This window comes from Scyliorhinus torazame, chromosome 1, assembly GCF_047496885.1.
Source record: "Scyliorhinus torazame isolate Kashiwa2021f chromosome 1, sScyTor2.1, whole genome shotgun sequence".
In the NCBI taxonomy this organism is placed as follows: Eukaryota; Metazoa; Chordata; class Chondrichthyes; order Carcharhiniformes; family Scyliorhinidae; genus Scyliorhinus; species Scyliorhinus torazame.
This window is the reverse complement of record NC_092707.1, coordinates 160458747-160485687: the sequence shown is the minus strand read 5'-3', so window position 1 is coordinate 160485687 and position 26941 is coordinate 160458747. Positions and strand designations below refer to the sequence as shown.

The following is a 26941-nucleotide window of genomic DNA, read 5'->3' as shown; positions in this document are numbered from 1 at the left end:
ATCTTCAAATTACTTTGTTAAAATTTTTACGATCTTCATCGTTTGCAAATTTAAACACGGCAATTGCTTTGGGCCTTGTTTAAACATACGCCAGTTTCTGTCCACATTACCATGAAATCTGAGACTCAATGGTGTCTTCAAGGACTCCATGCTGTTAATTCTGGCAGTCTGCAAAATCTTCAAATCGCTGTGGACCTTGTGGCAGGTTGATAGTTTTTTTTTCAGTGTTAAATACCATCCAACCCTGGTACCATGTAATGTTCTTGTCGGGTGGCCTAATTTCTATTGCAAGAACACTTGTACCTAAAGTTATAAATGATTTATTAACATTAACTGTGGGTAAACTATATACAAAACAACAAATGAATATCAGTATTAACAGGCGCACGCAACCTCTCTCCAGCTCCCTCCAGCCAGTCTGAGGGTGTCACCTGACTCTAACATTCACTTTTATACTAATGAGACTTCTAGTGATCAGTCGGTGAATTACAACATAACCATGATATCATCACAAGCTGTCTCCAGCAAGTTAGACTAAAGCCTCGTCTGCCCTCTAAGGGGGGAAAGTGTGGGGGTGGGGAGTGGGGTGTGTGAAAGATTCCGCAATACTTTTTTCAAAGAACAGCTTTGTCTCTGCAGTGTCCTGACCAGCGTTTATCCCTCAACCAACATTACTTAAAAACAGATATCACACATTCCTGGGAGCTTGCTGTGTTTAAACCGGCTACCAGGTTTTCCACTTGACAAGTAGTGACTGCAGTTCAGATAAATATTTTTTGGCTGCCGAGTGCTTTGCGACCACCTGAGGTTGTGAAATTCCCCTGCAGGAGGCACTGCCATCAAGTTAGGCTTGGCAGAGAGCTAAAACATACGGTGGTGGAATCATCATATTTAGTACTTATTTCATTGCTCACAGTCTTTCAGTGAGCCCAAAGAGAAAATGCTGGAAGAGTCAGTGAGCATTGCTTTGTGGAGAATTTGAATTTTATCACAAGAACACACCATGCCTCAGGGAATCATTGTTTTGTCATCTGGGGCAGATTTCTATTTATCTTCTGGCTGTGGCCACGTGCCAGTTGTTTGGCTCTGAAGAGAGGTGCACTCTTGAGAGTATCAGTGATGTCACAGAGGGAGGGCAGACGATGGAACATGTGGAATTAACCCTTTAGGTGGATGAGCTTGAGTTTTGAAACACATGCACTGTGAGGATAACACTCCTTTTCCACCTGCAGCCTGTTGAAACCCCTATGGTGTCACCTTACCATTAACCTATCTCCTCTCTTTAACCTGTAGGGGTGGTGTCCTGCAATGCAACCCTTGACCCAGGTTCCTCAATTTAAAGCTGGGAAGTGCACCACTGACTGATGCATGGGTCATTCCTGCTGTTTGTCAGCTACAGGCCCAATATCGCCCTGCTTCTCTCCAGCAACCATTGCTTCACAGACTTTCCAAAGAGTGGACAAGGAAAATACACATATTTACAATTGCTGACATGCATGTAACGAAAGGTTGAGTGAGCACACAGGCGCCATCTGGAGGTGCACCTGGGAGAAACACCTTTGCGTTCCAGAATTCTGCTGCATTGTGAATGCAGTAGTCAAAAAATTTGAGAGGCGCTCATCCCTACTAATGAACAAAAAGAATCCATCAATTTGTGGAGTAAAAGAGATACACAATGAATCCCAATTCTCTGAAAATTGCTGTTAGCCTCATTCTATCCAATGAAATCTGCATTCATATAGTGCCTTTCTCAAACTCAGGACATTCTAAAGTACTTTACAGCTAATGGCGTTTGGCTGAAATGCAGCCACTGTTGTAATGTGAGAAATGTGGCAACTAATTTGCATACAGCAGGCTCCCACCAATAGTAATGAGATAATGACTTGATCCTCCGTTTTATTGATGTCAGTGACAGCTAAACATTTAGCCAGCACAGAAAAGAGCCCTCCCATCATGAAACTCCCCAACTGAAGTTAATGCTGATCATGAATTGCTGGATTTACAAATTATTCCTCCGTTGTCATTTGAGGCTAGTATTTCACGTTGCCAATCACTGATGTTCACCTGATTGATGGTCCTGATTTGACACTCATCCTTGGAGGTTCGCACTGGGAATGGTGACACTCTGGAATCTCACTTCAGCCTGTATTTTATTGTCTTCAGAGTACTTTTGAGCTAATTTTGCATTCCGGACTCTTGGTAGTTTTGGAAGGCAATCACTTTCACATTGCAAAGCTGTGCAACATTCAGAAATGCAAATTCGATGGACGACTTCCAGAAAATAACATTTTGGGTTGCAGCGTATGACTAATTTCAGACTTGATGCGTGCTGAATGTAACATTCTGTGGGAGGAACTTTGGACCTCTGGTTCCCAATATTCTCCACAATTGGGGCTTTTCCTCATCTCATGTCTGGGTCTGTTGTCGCCTAATTGATAGATCTTGATTGTGGTTGGTCAAAAACTTTTTTTATCATTGTATCATGTGACTGCCAGGACAATAGAAGGCAAAAGAGATGGGCTTTGCTCTGATTTTGTCTAGCTATCCCTATGAAAACAATTCCACTATTCACGATCATGATGGACCAGATGGCTGGCCCTTTACCTCGTGGATGTAGAATTTTGCACACTACTAACTCACTGACTTTCCAAGGAGCTACTGTTCCCAACTCAACTGGGTTGGAATGCACACTGCTTCTGCTTGTTTTTCTCCTTGTTTCTTTTTCTCCCTATGTTCTCTCATTCTTGATTCACCTTCTTCCTTTCCCTCTCTTTCTATCTTGCACATCAGGCACTACCTGCCGAGAGTTATAGAATTGTGAAAAAGTACACCAAGCAAAGTCGACTCTATTTTGCCTGAAAAGACCTATGAAAAAAGACAAATGCAGCAAAATTAGCCATCATGACCTCACCATCTCCCCTTCTTCGAAGAACTAACAGCACATGGAGGTGTTTCTTTCACAACTATCAAGTTGATCATTGAGATGGTGGCAATGTCCGTGCAGGCTGCACGTTACTTTGCTGTGTGGCTGTTGTGCATTTTGATGCAAAACTCTGCTTTCTGGATCACAGATTTAAACCTAGTGTTGTAAATTGAAAGTGGTACAGTTGTTTTCATTGGCCCTTTGCATTGCTATGGCTATTTGTATTGGCCACAGATGCTGTCAGACTGGGTGACTGCTGAAATAACTATTGCGGTGAAGTAACAGGAAATATCTGCATTGATATATTTTGGTAGCAGTTCATTTTCTCTCTCTTTTTCTTCCTCACTTATTGCGGGTTTTTAAAAAAACTGTTCAACTGATGGGTGAACAGACGGTGAGGGGAATAGGGGAGGGAGAATTCCTGGATTGAGGGCTGTCCGCAGTAAGGTTGCCAACACTCCCAAGATTGACCTCGAGTCTCCGTTAATTGAAAATTAATCTTCAGAGCATTATTGCAAGCAACAATGCTGCACAACCCCCCACCCACCACCGCCAGAGCAACATTCTAAAAGCATTTTTTAAAACGTGCATTATTGTTTTATTTTACCTTAGTTCAAATAATATTGGAAATAAGATGAAAGCCAACAGCTTGACTGGCAATCAGAAATCATCCAATTGAATAACAAAGCATTTGTCAGCTTTCCAATTGGCAGGCAAGACAGGGCACCCTGAGGGTGGGAATGTTGGGTGACCGATGGTGAGACAGGGGCTGGTTGGAGGCAGGAGGTCATGTGTCAACACATCCTCCAGGAATACGACAAACCAGAGATGGCAACCTTAGTCACAGAACAATTTAGAACATAGAACATACAGTGCAAAAGGAGGCCAATCGGCCCATCAAGTCTGCACCAGTGCACTTAAGCCCTCACTTCCACCCTATCCCCATAACCCCATCCTAACCTTTTTTGGTCACGAAGGGCAATTTATCATGGCCAATCCACCTAACCTGCACATCTTTGGACTGTGGGAGGAGACCAGAGCACCCGGAGGAAACCCACGCAGACACGGGGAGAACGTGCAGACTCTACACAGACAGTGATCCAGCGGGGAATCGAACCTGGGATCCTGGCGCTGTGAAGCCACAGTGCTATCCACTTATGCTACCGTGGCGCCCCAAAGGAATTTGAAGGAATAAATGGGAGCTGAAGATGTCTATGTTAAATGAGCGGCTTGATGCAGCTCTGACTGCAGCAGTCCCAGTATGTGAATTGCCAGAAGATTCTCCCATTTTCTTTTATCGAGATGTATGTTTTCCTTTTGCAGAGATAACTAAAACAGGAGCTCGTGAAGAACCAAATTCAGGAACAACAGGTACAGGAGCAGTTTTGATCTGATGTATGGTAATAGTGCATGATTGTAATTGTCCATCAATTATTTTTCAACTCTCTTATTTTTGCTGTTGCGTGTGTGGTAATTTGTGGTAAATGAACCACCCTCTCTCTATCTTTCTCCCCTGTTGTGAGAATAAGCTTGTGATGAACGGTTACTGCCTTATCATCATGTAAGGTGATGTCCCCTTTAAGACCAGGCTTGGAACCCTGGGGACTCCGCCTCTGGCTCCGCCCATCTCGGAGCCATACATAAAGGCCTGCCTCATGGTCTGTATAGCAGTCAGCTCTCGTCCAAATCTGTAGCATAGTTATTAGCCTAATAAAGCCTTCTTTACAGTTTAATCTCTAAGCATCATTATTGAGGGTACCTCAATTTATTAGGCTAATAAGATTCAGGATGGACGCAGGCCTAAAACCAGAGAAGCTCAATCTGGAAGCACGAACGCCGGAGGCAAAGGAAATTTTTAAATACTGGCTGCGGTGCTTCGAGGCCTACCCGGACTCCGCAGAGACTCCCATCCTGGGGCCACGCAAGCTGCGTCTACTCCACGCCCGGGTGAGTCACAGAATCTCCGCCACGCTCGAAAAGGCGACGATTTATGAGGAAGAGATTGAGTTGCTCCGCAAGCGGTTTGTCAAACCTGTCAATGAGGTGCACGCCCGCCATCTGCTCTCTACCTGCCGGCAGCGCTCGGGGGAATCGCTCGACGAGTTTGTTGAGAAACTCACCGCGCTGGCCAGGGACTGTGACCATCAGGATGTGACAGGGGAAGTCCATATGAACCTGCACATCAGAGATTCTTTCGTGTCCGGCATCCGCTCGACCTACATCCGGCAGCGACTGCTCGAAAACGGGGCAAAAGACCTCCAGGAGACGCTAACGCTCGCCTCCTCGCTGGAGGTGGCCCGACATAACTTGGGTACGTACCCCGCGGACTCTGCCAGCCCCCCCCGGACTTCCTCAGACTCGCCCGTATTACAGGCCTGCGCCACGCGGCGACCCGCTCACCATGGGGGCACACCTTGCTACTTCTGCGGGCAGGGCCAGCACCCACGCCCACGCTGCCCAGCCCGCTCCGCGATCTGCAGCGACTGCGGGAAGAAAGGGCACTTTGCGAGGGTCTGCCTGGCCAGACCCAGGGGCCTGAAAAACAAAGAACAGCCGGCCCGAAAATCAGGCTCTCAGGCCCGCAGGCCTCGCAATGCTGCTGCGCACCGACCCGACACGTCCTCTTCTGACGCGTCATCAGCCTCGTGCGAATCATGGGAGCGGCCATCTGGTCGGCGGCCATCTTCTCGACCTGACACGTGCGACCAACGGCAGCGGCCATTTTACGACTCCGACTACCCGCGACTGGGTGCGATCACCCTCGATCAAACTCGGCCAAAACACCTGCAGAACTCCATGATACAGGTCCAGGTCAGCGGGCACGACACTGCATGCCTCTTCGACTCCGGGAGCACGGAGAGCTTTATCCACCCTGAAACGGTAAGGCGCTGCTCCCTACGCACCCATCCCACATCCCAAACCATAGCCCTCGCATCTGGGTCCCACTCGGTACAAATCACGGGGTACTGTATTGCGGATCTCTCGATCCAGGGTGCCAAATACACCCGTTTCAAATTTCATATCCTCCCTCACCTCTGTGCCCCCCTGCTGCTCGGACTGGATTTCCAGTGCAGCCACCGAAGCCTGACACTGAAGTTCGGCGGACCCTTGCCCCCCCTCACGGTGTGCTGCCTTGCGACACTGAAAGTCGCACCCACCTCGCTATTCGTTAACCTCACTCCCGACTGTAAGCCCGTCGCCACCAGGAGCCGGCGCTACAGTGCCCAAGATATGGCTTTTATCAAGTCAGAGGTCCAGCGTTTACTGGGAGAGGGGGTCATCGAGGCTAGCAACAGCCCTTGGAGAGCGCAAGTGGTGGTAGTCCGGTCCGGGGAGAAGAAACGGATGGTCGTGGATTATAGCCAGACCATAAACCGATTCACGCAGCTTGATGCGTACCCCCTTCCTCGCATCGCGGAAATGGTAAATCGGATCGCCCAATACCGAGTCTTTTCCACGGTCGACCTCAAATCTGCCTACCACCAGCTCCCCATCCGACCAAAAGACCGCCTCTATACTGCCTTCGAAGCAGCCGGCAGGCTCTTCCACTTCCTCAGGGTCCCCTTTGGTGTCACAAATGGGGTCTCCGTCTTTCAAAGGGCGATGGACCAAATGGTGGACCAGTACGGTTTGCGGGCTACATACCCGTACTTGGACAATGTCACCATCTGCGGCCATGATCAGCAGGACCATGACGCTAACCTCAAAAAGTTCCTCCAGACCGCCCGAGCCCTTAACCTGACCTATAACGAGGGCAAATGCGTTTTCCACACCACCCGGCTGGCCATCCTCGGCTATGTCGTGGAAGACGGGGTCCTAGGTCCCGACCCCGACCGCATGCGCCCCCTTAAGGAACTCCCTCTCCCCCGCAGCCTCAAGGCCCTCAAACGGTGCTTGGGGCTTTTCTCCTATTACGCCCAGTGGGTCCCCAAGTATGCGGACAAAACCCGCCCACTCCTAAAGACCACCACTTTTCCCTTCTCGGCTGAGGCTCAATTGGCCTTCAACCGCATCAAGGTCGACATCATCAAGGCCGCCATGCACGCGGTGGACGAAACCATCCCTTTCCAGGTAGAGAGCGATGCATCAGACATCACCCTGGCTGCTACCCTCAATCAAGGAGGCAGACCAGTAGCGTTCTTCTCCCGAACCCTCACCGCCTCCGAGATTCGACACTCTGCAGTCGAAAAGGAGGCACAAGCCATTGTGGAGGCTGTGCGGTGCTGGAGACACTACCTCGCCGGTAGGAGGTTTACCCTCGTCACCGACCAACGGTCGGTCGCCTATATGATAACACGCAACGGGGCAAAATAAAAAACGATAAAATTTTGAGGTAGAGGATCGAACTCTCCACCTACTCGTACGATATCAAGTATCAGGAAAATCAGGGGGCAGAGGTGAATGCAGTGATCATCGCTAAGGAGAAGTTTCTGGGGAAACCAAAAGGTCTGAAGATGGATAAATCTCCTGGACTGGGTGGACTACACCCCAGAATTCTAAACGAGATGGCTGAGGAGATTGTGGCGGCATTGGTGGTGACCTTTCAGGAATCACTGGAGGCAGGGCGGTCCCAGAGGACTGGAAAGTCTTAATGTAACATCCCTGTTTAAGAAAGGAGGGTGGCAGAAGACGGAAAATTATAGGCCAGTTAGCCTGGCTTTGGTCATTCGTAAGATTTTAGAGTCCATTATTAAAATGGACTTCCATTTTTGTAGAAGAATGAGACAATCAAAATAAGTCCCATATTTTAAAAACTAAAATGAACAGCACTCATTCTGCAGAGCCGGCTGAACACATTTGTATCGATCATGTTTGTATGAAAGAATCCAACAAAAATTCTCATCATCTGTTTCCAGCAGTCAGAGTTAATCTACAATTGGTTCCCTTTTAATTGAATAATCCCTTAGTCTTAAATATTATTGAATGGTTTTGAGGGCATGATCGTAGTAAAGCATGAACACAAGCACTTTAGACAAATGACTTGTATGCTTGTGAATGAATAAACCCCAGTGGTGTGTTGCTTTGTGGACTACATGATATAGCACACAGCTGAGGCAGCATGACTGATGGACAGTAACATTATGGCCACGGTGAAATTAATTGATCAATTTCCACACCTAACGTTTGAACTAAATTGCAACCAAAAATATCTGATATCAATTGAAGAGCAATGCAGGGTGGCATGTGGCGCAGTGGATAGCACTGGGACTGCGGCGTTGAGGACCCGGGTTCGAATCCCGGCCCTGGGTCACTGACCATGTGGGGTTTGCACATTCTCCCCATGTCTGCATGGGTTTCACCTCCACAGCCTAAAGATGTGGAAGTTAGGTGGATTGGCCACACTAAATTGCCTCTTAATTGGAAAAAAATAATAATTGGGTACTCTAAATTTATTTTAAAAATTGAAAAGCAATCTCCAGGCCTTGCAAAATTAAAAGGGACAGAACAGCAAGTGGGAAATACAGGTACAGACAGAGGGAAATTGCCTAGACTTGCTGAGATTAAGGTTTCCAGCTCAGGTTGGATGTATTCCTGGAGGTATCATCACCTGACCTACAACCAGCCGCCTCCAAACTCCTGCCACTGGTCAGCCTACATGTCCAACCTAGTGGCATCCTGCCTTCCCACTCGAGAGCACCCTTTGTTGTGGATCCACATAATAATTACCTGGAGAGCCGGGCTCCAATAAAACGCACAAGTCCAAGGTAAGAAGGGTCACAATTCTGAAGCTTTGGAATTGGGAGTTTAGCTCCTGTCCAGTGTGGGCAATAGATAGCTGTTGTCCAGCTATTTCCTGTTTTTTGAATGATATACCAAACAGTAGAAGGTAGACGGTGACAGAAGATTCAACAGGAACTTTTAGAAGGGAATTTGATAAATACTTTCCGAGACCATGGGGGACGAACAGCAGAGTGGGACTAACTTGATAGATCTTTCAAAGAATGGCCACAATCATCCATGCCTTTGTCATTTCTAGGTTTCCAATGCTCTCCTGCCTGGTCTCCCATAATCCACCCACTAAAAAACCTGAGCTCATCTCAAACTTTGCTACCCAGATCCTAACTTATGAAAGTCCTGTTCACCCACCAACCCTCTGCTTGGTGCCCTACACTGGCTGCCAGTCTAGCCAAACCCCAATTGAAAAATTCTCATCCTCATTTTCAAATTAAATTCATGACTTAGCCCCTCGCCCACCCCCCGCCCCCCTCCCTCCCCACACACACACACACTACATATCTCTCTTTCTCCTCCTGCTCTACAATCCATCCAAATCCCTACACTCCTCTCTATTTCCTTAGCTCTATTGTTAATGACTGAACTTCAGCTGCCGAGGTCTTTAGCTCTGGAATTCCTACCTTAAACACTCGACCCTCTCTGTCACTCTCACCTCCTTTAAGATATCCTCAAAACCTACTCTTTAGATCAAGCCGGAATGTGGCAACTCGGGACTTTTCACAGTAACTTCATTTGAAGCCTACTTGTGACAATAAGCCATTTTCATTTCATGTTCTCAGAACTAAAGTTAGCCTCAGGGCAAATGGAGTTCTATATCCATGCCCAAGAAATGGACACAAACACAAGAAATGCCATTGATCAGAGCGCTTACCTCAACAACTTGCATTTTAGTGTACATTAAGAACCTGGTACCTGCGCTTGGAGCTAAACAGGTTACGGCTGTTGGTCACAGTGTAACCCCAGCCTGTGCAGGTTGGTCAGCTCAGTTGGATGGATGGCTAGAATGCGGTGTAGAATGAAGCCAACCATGCAGGTTCAATCCCCGTACAGGCTGTTCTTGGAGGACTGCCTCCTTGCCTTGCCTAGTGCACCTCAAGCTGTACCCACCTCTCTCCCTCTCTTACACAGAGAGGAATACCTATGATCTCTCGTGAACTATGACTAATTACCATTACCAGCTGCAATCTGAGATGTCTTTCTTGCTATCTGTATTCGGGAGAAAGAAATAAAAGGATATGCTGATAGGGTTAGATGAAGAAGCATGGGAGGAGGTGCATGTGGAGCAAACAGATTAACAGGGACTTGTTGGGCCAAGTGATCTATTTCTGTGCTGTACAAGTCGATGCATTTGAAATTTTTTGATGTACTTATTGAAAGACTAGGTCACCTGCCGTGGAGTTTTCTCACAGTCAGTCAGCAAGCCATCTGCTTTCGAACAAATAACGAGAATGCGACAGGGAACTTTTGACAGGATGTAAGTGTGACAGTTACGCAGAGGCCATGCTGCATACAAGACTTTCAATACATTTTAGGCAGATTCATCTTAGCAGGGTACTGAGGAATAATTTCTGAATAATATCCGTCACTACCATATACCTGGAGAGTGTGCTCCCACCTGCCGATTTCCAATCTAATTACCTTAAAGTGTAGGTGTTCATTTTCTATATATGTGGTTAGAATATGTAGTGGTACTTCCGGTTGCGGCTATGCGGAGCTAGGTCGCACATTCGGCGGCTCCCGCAAAAACGGACTTTTGGGCTCTTTTCAGGATTTTTCAACGTTTCCCGGTGTGGGAAGGAGATTATAACAGCTCCCTGATAGTATATGGCTTCTACTAGGAGCGGGGCGACTGAAGGGGTGGTGGTGGACCCGAAGAAGGTGCGAGGGAAGAAGAACAAAATGGCGGCGGGCAGAGACCAGGCAGCGTGGATGCAGTGGGCGGAGGAGCAACAGGAGGGTATCCAGCGCAGCTTCAGAGAGATTAAAGTGGACCTGCTAGAGCCGATGAAGTCTTCTATTGATGGGCTGTTGGAGACACAGACGGCCCAGGGGGTGGCGATCCGCGAGGCTCGACGGGGGATCTCCGACAACGAGGGTGAGATCTTGAGCCTGGTGCACGGGGCGCTCCACAAGGGGTGGCGGGAGCGGTTCGAAGGGATGGAGAATGAGTCGGGATGGAAGAATCTGCGGATTCTGGGCCTCCCGGAGAGGCTGAAGGGGCCGGATGTGGGGGCCTATGTGGTCACCATGTTGAACTCGCTGATGGGAGCGGGGTCCTTCCAGGGGCCCCTGGAGCTGGAAGGGGCCCATAGAGTGCTGGCGAGGAAGCCCAAGGCTAACGAGCCTCCGCGGGCGGTGCTGGTGAGATTCCATCGGTTCGTCGATCGGGAGTGTGTGCTCAGGTGGGCCAAGAAGGAGAGGAGCAGCAGGTGGGAGAACGCGGAGGTTCGAATATACCAGGACTGGAGTGCGGAGGTGGCGAAGAGGAGGGCCGGGTACAATCGAGCGAAGGCGGTGCTGCACAGGAAGGGGGTGAAGTTTGGCATGTTGCAGCCGGCGCGACTGTGGGTCACCTACAAGGACCGGCACTATTATTTTGAGTCTCCGGAGGAGGCGTGGGCCTTTGTTCAGGCCGAGAAGCTGGACACAGACTGAGGGTCGGGATGGGCGTTTGGGGATTGCGGTTGATATGTTAAAAACATTTTTTTTTTTGGAGATGGGGGGCCTTTGCTTTGCTCCTGGTCTCTTTTTCTCTGTGTTTTTCTGTTTCGGGTCAGTGGGGGTGGTTGGGGCGTGTTGGGCACTGTTTTGGTTGGGTTGGTCGAGGGGGGGCTCTTGGAGGAGGGTAGGTAAACGGAACAGGGGTGGTGGCCGGTGGTGAGATGGGGCCCCGCGGGGGAGTGGGAGGCCCGTGTCGGGGGTGCGGGGACCGGGCCTGTAAAAGGAGCTGCGTCAGAGGTGGCGGGGCCTGGTAGGTGGAAAGTGCGGGCTTTTTCCCGCGCTGAAGGCTGGAGGGGGCGGGACCGGGGCGGGGAAGCGAGGGTTGTTTCCCACGCTTAGAATGGAAGGGGGAGGGGGAGAGCCTATGGATGGGGAATGGGAGAGGAGGGTGTGTCACACAATGGGAGGAGTCGAAGGAGAGGCGGGAGTGGCCGGGGTCAGCAGGAGTCAGCTGACTTGCGGAAGTGCAATGGGAGGAGTAAATCAGCTAGGATGGGTCCTAGCCCGGGGGGGGGGGGGGGGAGGGGATCAAGTTGCTGCTGCTATGGTCAAGGGGGAGCTGGGGCGAATGGGGGGGGGGGTCGAGACGGGGCTGTGCCGCCATGGGGAACGGGCCGGGTGTGGGTGCGGCCGCGTGGCTCGCCGAGGAGGGGTTATGGCTAGTCAGCGGGGAGGGGGGGGCGGGTAGCCCCCTGATCCGGCTGATAACCTGGAAAGTAAGGGGACAGAATGGGCCGGTTAAGCTGGCCCGTGTGTTCGCGCACCTGAAGGGGCTGAAGGCGGATGTGGTCATGCTCCAGGAGGCACACCTGAAGGTGGCAGACCAGGTAAGATTGAGGAAAGGGTGGGTAGGTCAGGTGTTTCACTCGGGGCTGGATGCCAAAAATCGAGGGGTGGCGAAATTGGTGGGAAAGAAGGTGTCATTCGAGGCGTCGAATATTGTGGCATCCGAGGGTGAGAAGGGTGTCCCTGGAGCGGAGTAGAGATAAGGGGGGACTGGCACTGCCCAACCTCTGTGGGTACTACTGGGCCGCCAATGCGACGATGGTGCGCAAGTGAGTGATGGAGGGGGAGGGGGCTGCATGGAAGAGGCTGGAGACGGCGTCTCGTGTGGATACGAGTCTGGGGGGGCTGGCAATGGCGCCGCTGCCTTTCCCTCCAAGGAGGTATACCACGAGCCCAGTGGTGGTGGCTGCCCTCAAAATCTGGAAGGGGGGAAGTTGGGGCCTCGGCATGGACCCCAATATGTAGGAACCACCGGTTCGCCCCAAGGAGAACAGGTGGAGGGTTCTCGGGGTGGCACAGGGCAGGGATACGAAAGTTGGGGGACCTGTTTGTGGACGGAAAGTTCGCGAGCCTGGGTGAGCTGGAGAAGTACGGGCTCCCTCCGGGGAACACCTTCAGGTACTTACAGGTAAGGGCGTTTGCCAGACGGCAGGTGGTGGAATTCCCGCGGCTACTGCCACACACACTACAGGACAGGGTGCTCTCGGGGGGGTGGGTGGGAGTTGGGAAGATCACGGAAACTTACCAGGTGATGCAGGAGGAGGAGGAGGCCTCGGTGGTGGAGGTCAAAGGCGAGGTGAAAGGTAAGTGGGAGGAGGAGTTGGGAGAGGTGATTGAGGAAGGGAGGTGGCAGATGCCCTAGGGAGGGTGAACTCTTCCTCATCGTGCGCGAGGCTCAGCCTCATACAGTTTAAGGTGCTGCACAGGGCACACATGACCAGGACAAGGATGAGCCGGTTTTTTGGGGGTGAGGACAGGTGTGTTAGGTGCTCAGGGAGTTTAGCAAATCACACCCATATGTTCTGGGCATGCCCAGCGCTGGAGGAATTTTAGAAGGGCGAAGCGAGGACAGTGTCGAGGGTGGTAGGATCCAGGGTCAAACCGGGCTGGGGGCTCGCAATATTTGGGGTGGCAGAGGAGCCGGGAGTGCAGGAGGCGAAAGAGGCCGGTATTCTGGCCTTTGCGTCCCTGGTAGCCCGGCGAAGGATTCTTCTTCAGTGGAAGGATGCGAGGCCCCCAAGCGTGGAATCCTGGATCAACGATATGGCGGGGTTCATTAAATTGGAGAGGGTGAAATTCGCCTTGAGAGGGTCGGTACAAGGGTTCTTTAGGCGGTGACAACCGTTCTTAGACTTCCTGGCAGAACGGTAGACATTGGTCAATGGCAGCAGCAACTCGGGGGGGGGGGGGGGTTAATTTATTTCTGTTTCTGTTATTTACACCGGAGGATCCAGGGGGGTGTATATACCAGTTCTGTTAAGTCGGGGTGTTAATGTTAATTTATTATTTATGTACAGGGGGGAGGGGGGGGAGGGAGGGTTGCTTTTCTAGACCGTGTTTTGTACTTAACCCTGTTGGGTTCCTTTTTCGTTTTGTTATTGATATTTTATGAAAACCTTAATAAAAAATTATTTTTTTTAAAAGAAGAATATGTAGCGGTGAAAATGTGGAACATGTGGAGAAGCTAGATTTTGATGTGAGGGAGAAAGAATGCTGATAGGGTGAGAGAAAGTAGGGGGCAAAGCATAAACTTGAACTGAAACCAATGTTATAAATTCAAATAAATACAAGCCTAGGGTGGACCAGTCGAGAGGCAACCTTAAAAACTTAGCATCAGCAGCTGAGACTCAATTCTATTATTAAATAAATAATATGATTGTTGCTAGTTTGTTTACTCAAAAGCTAGTTGGCGGCATGATGCCCCAGAGCAGGTTCAATTCCAGCCTGTGTGGAGTTTGCACCTTCTCCCCAGGTCTGTGTGGGTATGCTCCGGGTGCTCCGGTTTCTTCCCAGTCCAAAGCTGTGTAAAATAGGTGAATTGGCCATGCTAAATTGCCCCTTAGAGCCCAGTGATGTACAGGTTAGGTTAGGTTAGGGGGTTACTGGGATCAGGAGGGGAGATGGGCTTGGGTGGAGTGCTCTTTCAGGGGGTCGGTGCAGACTCAATGTGCTGAATGGCCTCTTCTGCACTGTGAGAATAAATAATAATAATATTATTATAAATTCTTTATTAGGGTCACAAGTAGGCTTACATTAACACTGCAATAAAGTTACTGTGAAAATCCCCTAGTCGCCACACTCCGGCGCCTGTTCGGGTACACCGAGGGAGAATTCAGAATGCCCAATTCACCTACCAGCACATCTTTAGGTACTTATGGCAGTAAACTGGAGCACCCAAAGGAAACCCACGCAGACACGGGGAGAACGTGCAGACTCCGCACAGCCAGTGACCCAAACCGGGAATCAAAACTGGGACCCTGGTGCTGTGAAGCAACAGTGCTAACCACTGAGCTTTCCGTGAATTCTATGATTCTATGATTCCATGATTGTAGTACAAAAGGGCAGGTGCACCTGTGTTTAGAAGATCTAACATTGAGTAGTTGCTTTACTGGGTGAATCACATTGAATGAAATGTCATTTTGTGAAATGAGGTCAAGTATCAAATGGATAGAGGAATGGAGCAAATCAGAGGTTTGACATGTGCTTGTTTAAAATTACTTAATGTTGTGTTATATGTTATATTCATGGATATAGACAGTGCTCATATGGAAGCTTCTAGAACTGCCTTTATTCAAAAATGGACACTGATGAACTGGTAAGATGACTGCTAAGGGGGTCAGGTGATCACTACAATTTCAACCCAGACTATCAAGCTTCCAGAAAGTTCCGAATTGAATCATACTGGTTGGGGGTCTTCCCCTTGAATGGACATGCCTAGACAGCACTTCTTTGTGGAATTCACACCTGCCATTGTTCGAAGCTTACTCGAAAACATAAAATTAATGGATTGCATGGCTCCAGGTTTGCAATGTAATAAATGAAAGCTAACAATACCAGTTATCCACAAGTTAAGTGCGGAAGATGACCATGAAATGAAAATCGCTTATTGTCACAAGTAGGCTTCAAATGAAGTTACTGTGAAAAGCCCCTAGTCACCACATTCCGGCACCTGTTCGAGGAGGCTGTTACGGGAATTGAACCATGCTGCTGGCCTGCCTTGGTCTGCTTTCAAAGCCAGCGATTTAGCCCTGTGCTAAACAGCCCTTTACTTTCTCTTGTATATGAATGGCTGGTGACCATGTTACTGAAACTGGTTTTGTGATACTGAAATCCTTTCATCCCAAAACTCAGAAGTGACCTGGAAGCAATCTGTAGAATAACACCAACAAGCCGAAAACTGCAGAGAAAGGCTGTGCCACATTTGCCATTTGAGAACAAAAAGGCTTGAATGTATTTTCAAAAGCTTCCCGGTCTGATCCCAATTTTTTAGATGCACCTGTAATGAAATGGGACCTCTTGAAACAACAGCCGTGAGTGCCTGACTTCATGACGTGCTGAACATTCTTCTCTTCAAAGGAATCCTGCAGTAATCTTGATAGCTGACCCAGCCATTTGACCTTACCTGAGTTACAATTCAAGAGTGGGAAAAAATCCTTCTTCATTTGTGAGGCAAAGACACACAACCGTTATCTATACATTTGGCTGGACGTCCGGTGGCAATATGTGGAAGGAGGTCGGACGTAAGGTGGCTCCCACTAGAGTCCTTGGTTTTTGGTTCTTTTCACCTGGTTCTCGGGGGTATCTGGTGGGCAAATTTGTCCCATTTGAGAGTCTTTTAGGTTAGGATGTCAAAAGGCACGAAAAAGAATACTGGAAGGAAAGGTGTGAGCAGTAGCCCTTCTGAGGAATTGAGCAAGGTGCGGGAGTCCTGCTGGATTGAAGGTGGCAGAGGCAGGCTCGTTGGGTGGGGTCGCATCTATTACAGTGGACAAGCTGACAGATGTAATGGCTGTCAAACTTGAAAGACAATTCAGCAAGCATTTTGAGCGGCAAGGGAGAAAAATGATGGAAACCTTTAAAAATAAATCAATGGATGATGCAATGGTCCCGATAAAGGAGGCTTTGGGAAGACTTTGGCGATGTTCCGGGAGCATGGTGAGATGTTGAAGGGTCGGAGGAGACACTCTCGTGAAATAGCAATCAGCTGGCCTCAGTGGTTGCCAAGCTGTCGAGGGTGGAGGACAGGAACAAGGGCCCGAGAGCTAAGGTTGAGGACTTAGTGTCGAGGTCGAGGTGGCAGAACTTCAGGATCATGGGGTTGCCTGAGGGGGTGGAGGGTCCGAGGTTGACTGAATATTCTGAGGTGATCTTGATGACGTTGATGGGGGAGGGGGACCAGGTCCCCCCATAGAGCAGAATCGGGCCCACCGGTCGCTCTGGGTGAAACCACGGGTAAATGAGCCACCACGAGCGGTGATAGCATGTTTTCACAGCTATCGGACGAAGGAGAAGGTTCTGAAGTGGGCTAAGGAGAATCGGGAGGTTCGGTGGGACTGCAGCAGTATTTGCATATAGCAAGATGTCGCAGCAGAATTGGCAAGGAGACGGGTGGCCTTTAATAAGGCTAGGTCAGTGCTTTTTAAGAGTGGCGTGTGGTTTGGTGAGGTGTACCTGGCGAGGCTGAGGGTTGTGCATAATACAAAGGACCACTTCTTCGAGACGGCAGAGGAAGTGGAGGCTTACATCTAGGCTCGAGGACTTGGATTGAACCGAGTGGGTCTGCAAGACTTTGCTAGTGGTTGAGATGGATTTGTATGGGGACGTTTGTTGTAAAGATGAGTGATTTGTTCTATTTCCTCCCTGTTACCCTTCCTCCTTTTTTCTTGAATGTACACAGTTGTTGTTAAATGAAATTTATGTGGTTTGTTTGGGGCATTTTCTTTTGGTTGTGGTGTTTTTGTTTTTTGTTTTTTAGAGCGTATTTGTGGTTCAGAGGGAGTGTTTGGTTGGGGGGAGGGTGTGGGCTAGATTCAGCATTGAGGGAGGGGGTGGGGGAATTTCGGCTCTTGGGGGTGGTGGTTTGGGTTTTTAGTACCTTTATTTCTTGGATTATTTATTTATGTGAAATAGGCTCCTGTGAGGGGTGGGAGGTGGGGGTGGGGGGGGGTCTACCTCGCTAGCAGGCTGAGGTTGGTTAATGAATGGGAGTGAGGTGGGATGGGGGGGGAAGGTGCTGCAGCTTGCTGGATATGTTTAGGCAGGTTTCGATGAGCCTAGAAGGTGAGAATAGTGGGGGGAAGGGGTTGGAGGAGAGAGGTTTTTGTTTGAGTGTAAGTGGCTGGGGGATTTCTGGGATGGGAGGGGAGTAGAATGCTGACGGTGACTGGGGGTTGTTCTTTGTCCCATCAGGAGGGTGGGGCCAGCTGCCATCTTGAGTGGGCTCTGGGTTTAGGGGTGGGGGATGGAGGGGAAATTCTCTTGCAGTGGAAATGGCTGACTTGAAGGGGAGTCAGCGAGAGACCACCGTTACGATTGATTATGTGGAATGTGCCGGAGTTAGGAGACCCAGTGAAGCGACCGAGAGTTTTCTCATATTTGAAGAGTTTGAAGGCCGATGTGGCGTTTTTAACGGAAACGCACCTGCAGGTGCAGGATCGGATAAGGCTACGGAAGGGTTGGGTGAGCCAAGGTTCCACTCGGGCTTTTAAAGCAGAGCATGGGGGGGGGGGGGGGGGCGGCGATACTAGTTTACATAAGAATTTATGTTCCAGATGGGGAAGGTGGTAGCGGACCAGAATGGAAGGTTACAGGATCATTGGAGCGTAAGTCGGTGGTTTTAGCAAGCATGTACACTCCCAACTGGGACAATGAAGAGCTCATAAAGAGGGTGCTGGCATCCATACCAGACATGGTCATGCACCAGCTGATTTTGGAAGGAGATTTGAATTGCGTTCTGAGGCCGAAGTTGAATTGGTCTAAGCCAAAGTCGTTAGCCCCTTCGGGAGTAGCGATGATACTGGCGGCGTTCATGAAGGAGATGGGAGGAGCTGATCCATGGTGGTCTTTGCACCCTGTGGGCATGAAATTTCCTTTTCTTGTCCCTAATACACAATGTGTACTTGCGCATTGGTTTTTTTCTGATGGGAAATTTTCTGCTGCCAGGGGTGAGGAAAGTGGAATATTCCACGATAGTGATTTCAGTCCTTGCTCCTCAGCTGGTGGATGGTGTCTTGGAGGTGGGGCCAGCCCTGTGGCCGGCGTGGAGTTTAGATGTGGAGCTGTTTTGTGTGAAGATGGCCAGGGTGATTGATGAGTTTGAGGAGTTTAACAAGAATGGGGAGGTGTCGCCCTTGGTGCTGTGAGAGGCCCTGAAGGCAATGGTGAGGGGCAGATAATCTGCTCAAGGCGCAGGTGGATAGGGAGGCAAGGGAAGAGCGGCAACGGTTGGTGGGCGAGATCTTGGAGGAGGACAGAAGGTAATCGAGTGACCCCACCCCAAACTTTTGGCTAGTAGAAAGAAGTTTTAAATGCAATTTAATCTATTATCTACTGATAAGGCAGTGCACCAGTTGCGGCGCTCGATGGAGGTAACATAGAAATATGGGGAGAAGGCCAGTCGCCTCCTGACAGACCAGTTGAGGCAGCAGGCAGCCTCCCCAGAGTTTGTTCAAATTCAGAATTCACGTGGGTGACTTGTGTCAGCGCTGGATAAAGTCAGTGGAGCTTTTCAGGTGTTTTACAAGACCCTCTGTGGTCAGAAACACCAGGGGAGGAATCAGCTATGCGGGAATTTCTGAGGGGTTGTCCTAAGGTAGAGGAGGAGGACTGGGTGGGCTGGAGGAGCCATTGGGGATGGAGAAGGTCTGGACACCGATTGGGCCCCTGCAGATGGGTAAGGCGCCAGGACTGGGTGAGTTCCCAGTGCAATTTTACAAAAGGTTTGCTGATCGACTGGTGCCATTATTGGTAGAGATGTTTGAGGATTCGGCGGTGCAGGGGTCTCTGCCAGAGACAGTGATGCAAGCATCCAGCTTGCCTCTGTTAAAGAAGGATAAGGACCTGGTGAAATGTGGGTCATACCGCCCGATTTCTTTACTAAATGTGGATGCCATGATTTTGGCCAAAGTTTTAGCACTGAGGCTAGAGGAGTGCGTCCCTCAGATTATTGGGGAAGATCAGATGGCGTTTGTGAAGGGGTGGCAGTTGTCGTGAATGTGAGGGTGCTTTTAACTGTAGATTTTGTCGTGTTGGGTGTTCTGGTCTACAAACAGGTCAACACGGCTGGAGATGGTGTAACTCTATTTTATTAACAACTCAACTGTAATAACATATTGTAAACTTGGGTACGTGCATTACCAGCTTATCTGTGGACCCTGTCCTATCACTATCTAGGTGAGGCACTCAGCACATGGTGAATGTCTGAGAGGCAGGCTGTGAGCTCTGTGCTCTGAGCTGGCTGCTGCTAGAATGAGCGGGAACTTTGGTGTCCCCTGTCTTTATAGTGCGTGTGCTCTCACTGGTGATTGGCTGCGATGTTGTGTATGCTGGTTGGTCCTACTGTATGTCCATCAGTGTGTCAGTGTGTGTGTGATTGCACCATGATATGCTGATGTATATCATGACAGATTTGTCCCTGGCAGAAGGTAGAGAGCAGGAGGTTATTGTGGCATTGTATGCTGAGAAGGCATTTGATAGGGTAGAATGGGGGTACTTGTTTGCAGTGTTGGAAGGGTTTGGGAAAGGATCTAAATTTGTAGTGTGGGTCCGGTTGCACCTAAGGCCAGAGTCCGATAAATAATGTGAGTTTCGGATATTTCAGTTACACAGGGGAATGAGGTAGAGGTGCCCGCCCTTTTGTCTGCATTGGCATTCGAGCCTTTGGCCATTGCCCTGAGAGCCTCAGACAAGTGGAAAGGGACAATGGTGGTGGTGGGGGGGGGGGGGGGAGGGAGGAGGTGGATCCAATCCCCACAGTGGGTGATATGGCATTGATGAAGCGCATTTTTTGGATTTTTCAGGGTATAAGTTGAATTGGGAGAAAAGTGAATGTTTTGTGGTCACTCCACCGGGTAGGGGAGCCAACCTGGGCGGGGTGATTCCACTTAATGGGTTCCCACTTCTCACTTTAGTCATCTCGAGATGCAGGTAGCTCGGGATTGGGCCCAGCTTTGGAAGTTGAACTTCTTGAGTTTGGCGGGCAGGGTTAAGGCGGACGTACAGAGGGCTGATAGTCTCACTCTGTCCTTGGCAGGCAGAATACAGTCGGTGAAAATTAATGTTTTGCCGCAGTTCATTTTTCTGTTCTAGTATGTGCTGGATTTTCTGCCAAAATCCTTTTTGTGGGTGGAGAAATTGATTTTGTCTTTAATTTGGGTGGGTAAAGTGGCTAGGATTTGGAAGACAGTCCTCCAGATGGACTGGCAGTCAGGGGGCTTTGTGTTGCCCAACCGGATATATTATTATTGCGCGGCGAATGCGGAGGTGCTGGAGTGGTGTGGGGATCCGGAGGCTGCATGGGAGCGGATGGAGTCGGGGTCATGCAGGAGGTCAGGATTAAGGACGTTAGTAATGGCCTCACTGCCATTTTCTCCACGGAAATATTCATCAAACCCGGTGGTGGTCGCCACTTTGAACATATGGAGACAGATTCGGCAACACTCTAAATTGGGGGCAGTCTCGAAGTTGGTGCCGATTTGTGCGAACATTTGTTTGAGTCAGCGAGGCTGGATATCCTTGTTGTTGGAGAGGGTGTGTCACTGCCAGAGACGGAGGAGGGGAGCATGTTGGGGATTCATGGTGGAAGAGGCGGTGCTGATGGAGGATGGTGTGTGTTGCGAGGCTCTACGTAGGGTGAATGCAAGATCGTCATGTATATGTTGTGTTGCCCTATTATGTATTTTCTTTTATTCCCTTTTCTTCTCATGTACTTAATGATCTGTTGAGCTGCTCGCAGAAAAATACTTTTCACTGTACCTCGGTACACGTGACAATAAACAGATCCAATCCAATGTGTGAAGTTACGTTTGATACAGTTGAAGATAATGCATAGGACCAATTTGACAAAATCCAGGATGAGCAGGTTATTTAATGGTGTGGAGGACGCGTGTGAGCGGTGTGGGAGGGGCCTGGCTAATCATGTGCACATGTTCTGGTCGTGTCCTAAACTCGAGGGATTCTGAGTCTCCTTCTTTAGCACCATGTCGACAATTCTACAAATTGAACTGTAGCCCTGTCCCTAAGGGGCCATATTTGCGGTGTCGGACCTGCCAGAGCTGCAGACAGGGGCGAGGCCTAATGTTCTGGCCTCCGTCTCGCTGATTGCTCAAAGGCGGGTACTGCTGGAGAAGAAGTCAGCTTCTCCATCCAGAGCTTCAGAATGGCTGGGGATCTTATGAAAATGTCACATCCCGAGAAAGTTAAGTAGATCGTGAGAGGGGCAATTGAGGGGTTCTAACAGAGGTGGCAGCCATTTATTCTGTTCTTTAAAGAGCTGGTCACCATTAGTTTGGTTGTGCGGGGGTGGGGGGTTCTCTCTGTTGTGGGTTATTCCGCACTGAGGGAGGGGGAGGGTTTTGGGGGATTTGTTAGTTTTTTTGTATTATTATTTATGTCAAAAATTTGAAAAGTGTAAATTAAAATATCTTTTAAAATGATTCTTTTGATTTATACTTGTAGAGGTGTACCAAATTCTTCAATTGTATATTTCTTGAGCTTGCGGTGTGTGACTGATTAATATTTTGGGGTGAGTGTGTTATTAAATAATCCCCTTTGTTTAAACCCACTGCAGATACCTTTAAATTGACCCTCCACCAGGGGCCTAAAAACATGCACCTCTACGTTTTCAAACAAACCACACTGATTATGGACAGAAGGGAAAAGAATTGGGGGTTCAGTTTATCTCCCCTCCCCTATCTGTAACAGTTGTTTGCTTAAATATTTAATATAATGAACTATTACTTGGCATTATAAGATCTATTATCAGCAAAACAGTTTCCTATTAAATGGTTTTATTTCAGTTTGCTCCATAGAATTCCTAGATCTGAATTTCTCTGTGACAGCCTCTCTCACAATTCTTCCACCTGCTGATCTCTGCAGGTGACACCTCCACTACCTCCTTCCAACCCCTGCCCACTCTGCCCCTCTCAATACTTTTTACCATGAGGGTAGTTTTTTTAAGCTGGTTCAGCAATATTGGATTCAGGAAAGATCAGCACAGCTTACAATGCATAGGAGTTGCAAATTCCCAAACCTTAACCATTGTAACTTGTTCTCTATTTCATAAAATAGTTATTTAGTTTCTTAATCCAGTTTCCTCTCTTGTTTGAGAATCAGTTTATCCCAATGAGCAGGAGACTCAGCCAATTCGAGCAAGGAGTTTGAATTTTTTCCGGGGTTCTGTTGGCAGCATTCCTGACTCAGAGACACAAGGTCGTGGGTTCAAGTGATCTTTCACAGACTTGAGGACATAATCCAGCTGACACTTCAGTACAGTACTGAGGGAAGGTGGGACTGTCAGAGGTGCTTTTCTTCCCTCATCATCCCTCTCAGGCAGATGTAAAACATCCCTTTTAAAGAGGAAATAGAGAGTCTTCCCGATGTCCTGGGAACACTTAACTCTCAACCAGTGTCTAAGACAAGTCTATGGAAGAATCCAAAACAACTTACAACCAATGAAACAGCAAGCTCCCATAAACAGCAATGTGATAGTGACCAAATAATCTTTTTTATTTTGTGTACTGTTGGCTAAGGGATAAATATTCTCCAGTTAGTTTGCATAGCGTGAGCAACCACGTACTGAAGGAATTTGTGGTTGACTCTTATACCATTTAGGAATTTAATAAATCAGAAGAACTAGGAGCGGGAGCAGGCCATTCAGCCCCTTGACCCTGCTCCACCATTTAATAAGATCATGGCTGATCCAATTGTGGCCTAAACTCCACTTTCCTGATTGCCCCATATAATCCTTAACACCCTCGTTGATCAAAAATTTATCTAACTCAGTTTTGAATATATTAAATGACCCACAGTCTCCACTGCTCTCTAAGGAAGAAAATTCCAAAGATTAATGGCCCTCTGAGAGAGGAAACTTCTCATCTCTGTCTTAAATGGGAGAGCCCTGTGCCGGGGTTCTCCCAGCCCGCGCCGGGTCCGAGAATCGCCGGGGGGGGGCGCGCAAGAATCCCGCCATGCCGCTCCGACGCCGGGCTGCCGATTCTCCGGCGGCCGGAGAATTGCCGCCAATCACGTCTGTGCGGGCACCGCGGCGCCAGTCGGGGGCCGCTGAAATAGGCCCCCGCGGCGATTCTCCGCGCGACGGGCCGAACTCCCGCCGGCGTGGTTCAGACCTGGTGCCACATGGCGGGAGCCTGGACCCACGGCCGACGTCCTGGTGGGGGATGGGGGGATCTGACTCCGTGGAGGGCCCTCCACGGGGTCCAGGCCCGCGATCAGGGGCTTCCGATTGGCGGGTGGCCGCGATCTGGAGGGGGCCTACCTCCTGCCACGCGGGCCCGCTCTTCGGTCGCCAACACGTTTCTCCGTGCCGGCATGAAGACAGCAACCACGTGCATGCGCCGGCGCGGAGATGGCCGTCGCGCGCATGCGCCGTTCTAGCCCCCGAAGAACAGGAGAATTACTGGGCCTGGAGGCCCGTTGACGCCGACGTCGCTCACACCAGTTGTCAACACGTGTCAACACGGCCGAGATATCAGTGAATCCCGGCCCTGATTTTCAAACTGTGTTTCCCTAGATCTAGATTCCCCCACAAGGGGAAAGGTCCTTTCAGCAGCTATCCTGTCAAATCCCCAGAATGTTACCATTCTTCTTGACTCCAATGAGAGTAGGCCCAACCATTCTACATCAGCCTAGTGAACCTTCTTTGAACTGCTTCCAATGTAAATATATCCCTTCTTAAGTAAGGAGACCAATATTGTACACAATATTCTCAGTATGGCCTCATCAATACTATGTACAATTGCAGCAAGACATCCCTTTGTTTATAGTCTATCCGCCCCCCTCTCCTCCGGCAGTAAATACCAACATATAATTTTTCTTCCTAATTATATGCTGTGTCTGCATGCTACCTTCTTGAGAATCATGCACAAGGACACCCAGATCCCTATGTGCGGCAGCATCCTGCAGTAGTCTCTCTATTGAAATAATATTCTGCTTTCCTATTCTTCTTGCCATATTGGACAGTCTCACATCGTCCCACATTACACTGTACCTGGCAATTCTTTGCACATTCACTTCACCTGTCTATATCCCTTTGCAAACTCTTTGTATCCTCCTCACAACAATTCCCACCTATTCTTGTATCGTCAGAAAAACTTGATAAGCAAAATACTGGCAGATACAAAGTAAAGCATAAAAGGCAGGTGAGCAGCATGGTAGCACAGTGGTTAGCACAGTTGCTTCACCGCTCCAGGGTCCCAGGTTCGATTCCCGGCTTGGGTCACTGTCGGTGCGGAGTCTGCACGTTCTCTCACTGTCTGCGTGGGTTTCCTCCGGGTGCTCCGGTTTCCTCCCACAGTCCAAAGATGTGCAGGGGTAGGTGGATTGGCTATGGTAAATTGCCCTTAGTGTCCAAAAAAACGGTACGTTGGGGTTAGGGTGGAAGTGTGGGGATAGGGTGGAGGTGTGGGCTTAGGTAGGGTGCTCTTTCCAAGGGCTGGTGCAGACTCGATGGGCCGAATGGCCTCCTTCTGCATTGTAAATTCTGTGTGAAATTCTGTGTGAAATCTGTGTGTGAAAATGGTGAATTAAAGCAGCATTCCCAGGTATACAATACGCTTTCAAGGACAACAGGTATTGAGGCAGCGACTTAAGGAAGTAATGATTATGGCATGACTTTCGCACGACCTGGCAGCAGGTCATAATCATCCCTATTTGCAAATGTCTGTTGAAGCTTCAATGCCATCTGACTTTCATCAGCAGAATTTAGTTAACATCAAGAACATTGGGCGGGATTCTCCGCCGGCGGGATTCTCCGTTTTGCCGGCACCCGGGGGGTTTCCCGACGGCGTGGGGCTGCCCCACAATGGGAAACCCCATTGACCGGCCGGCGTAACGGAGAATCCCGCCGGCGGGTCGGGGCAGAAATGTGGCGGGGCGGGTAGGAGAATCCAGCCCATGTTTCTTGGTACAATATACTGATTTAAGCTATTAAGATTATTGCAGAAAAAATCCAACTTTCTCTGACCACATGCCACGTGTAGATGATTCAAGTCTTCAACCAGGGACAAGAGGCTTTATTCCCAACTTGACTGGCTGCTCAAAGGCCCATTCTGTAGTTATCTGATTGGATGATCACTTTGCTGAAAACCCCCTTTCAGTCCTCAGGTGTAACCCTGAACCTTGGGTTGCTTTTGCCATTTTAATTCTCCACCCTTCTCACACGCTGACCCCTCTGTTCGCTGCCTCATCCACTGTTGAAACTCGATGGAAGCTCAAACAATCTTCAGTTAGGTTTGGCAGCTCAGCAAGGACTTTGATAACTTCAGATCATGACAAAGGCTCTCGGTTTTCAGCCAGCGGGTGCAGGTTTCCATTCTGCTCTTGACATTAACAGCCCCGCCAGATCCATAATTTCTCCCAACATAAAAACAAAATGCTACGGGTGCTGGAAATCTGAAATAAAAACAGAAAATGTTGGAAATACTCAGCAGGTCTGGCAGTGCCTGTGGAGAAAAACTGACTTTTCGTTGGAACTGAAGGATTCTGTCCGGTCATTAATCTGAAACATCAATCCTGTTACTCACTTCGTAAGTGCTGCCCAGAACAGACCTGACCTGCTTGGTATTTCTAGTATTTCCCAGTTTTTTTTCTCCCGTCTTTTCATTCTTCACGAGTGCTTTTAAGCCCCTCTTTTGTTTGCACCATCATTCCATTTCATCATTTAGTCACCCCTGCCTTTCACCTTTTTTTGTTCCTTCCTCCATTCTTCCCTTTCTCTGGCTCTGCACTAGCTTGAAACCTGTTCGATGTGAAACTTTTCAAGTTCGGATGAAAGGCAGTAACACAAAGCCTGCTTCTCCCTCCACCAACGCAGCCTGGCCTACTCCCTGTTTCCAGAATTGTTCTGTTTATTCTCCAGTTAGTTAATTTGATTGGTTGATGAGATTGCAAACCTGTTTCCCAGGAGAAGGAGGCAGCTGGTCTACTATTAACTGTGTATAAAGTATCGACGTAAAGGTTTGGAAGAGTTTAATTTTGTTTTTTAATTTGTTCTTCGGGACATGGGCAAGGCCAGACTTATTGCCAAACCTAGATGCCCTGAGGAGTTTGTGGCAACTTTCTTAAGTAGCATTCCACTTCTGGGGACCATGTGGGACTGGAGTCGCGCGCAGCCACCTTTACCCGAAGGACCAGAAAATAGTGGGGTATATTTTACAGTTTTCCCACTGCGGGAATCGTCGCAGGCGGGACAGAAAATTTGACAGCCCACTGAAAGAAGCGTTGACCTCGGGCAGGAATTTCCGGTCTTGGGGAAAATTTCCGACTGGAAAATCCCGCCCAATAGCGTCTGCTAAAACTAACGCAGTAAGCAAGAGCTAGGTTCAAACAAATTGGTGTGAATCATCGGTTTTCTTTCTTCAGGAATATCTGCATGGCAAACCCTTTCCAAAAATAAACAGCCTGGAAAATCTAAGACAGGAAATCTTAGCAGCCGGCGACTTATCACTCGCATGTTGCTGGGTTGCTGAAGCTTGCAAATTCTGAACCCTTGAGCATCTCCAATATCCATCGCGCCACCAGTGGCGACCATATTTTCAG

At 49.0% G+C, this 26941-nt stretch overlaps 1 protein-coding gene across 4 annotated transcripts in view; it reads left to right on the top strand.

Annotated features, from left to right (window-relative positions):
* The window catches only part of LOC140415761 (transcription factor HIVEP3-like), a 624924-nt gene that overhangs the window by 493509 nt on the left and 104474 nt on the right, over positions 1-26941 (top strand). For 3 of the 4 annotated variants that reach the window (XM_072501080.1, XM_072501081.1, XM_072501084.1), the window contains one exon: positions 4247-4294. The exons of the other annotated variant lie outside the window; for it this stretch is intronic. The gene's annotated coding sequence lies outside the window, so the exon portion shown is untranslated. The remainder of the gene's footprint in view (positions 1-4246; positions 4295-26941) is intronic. 4 annotated transcript variants of the gene reach the window in all.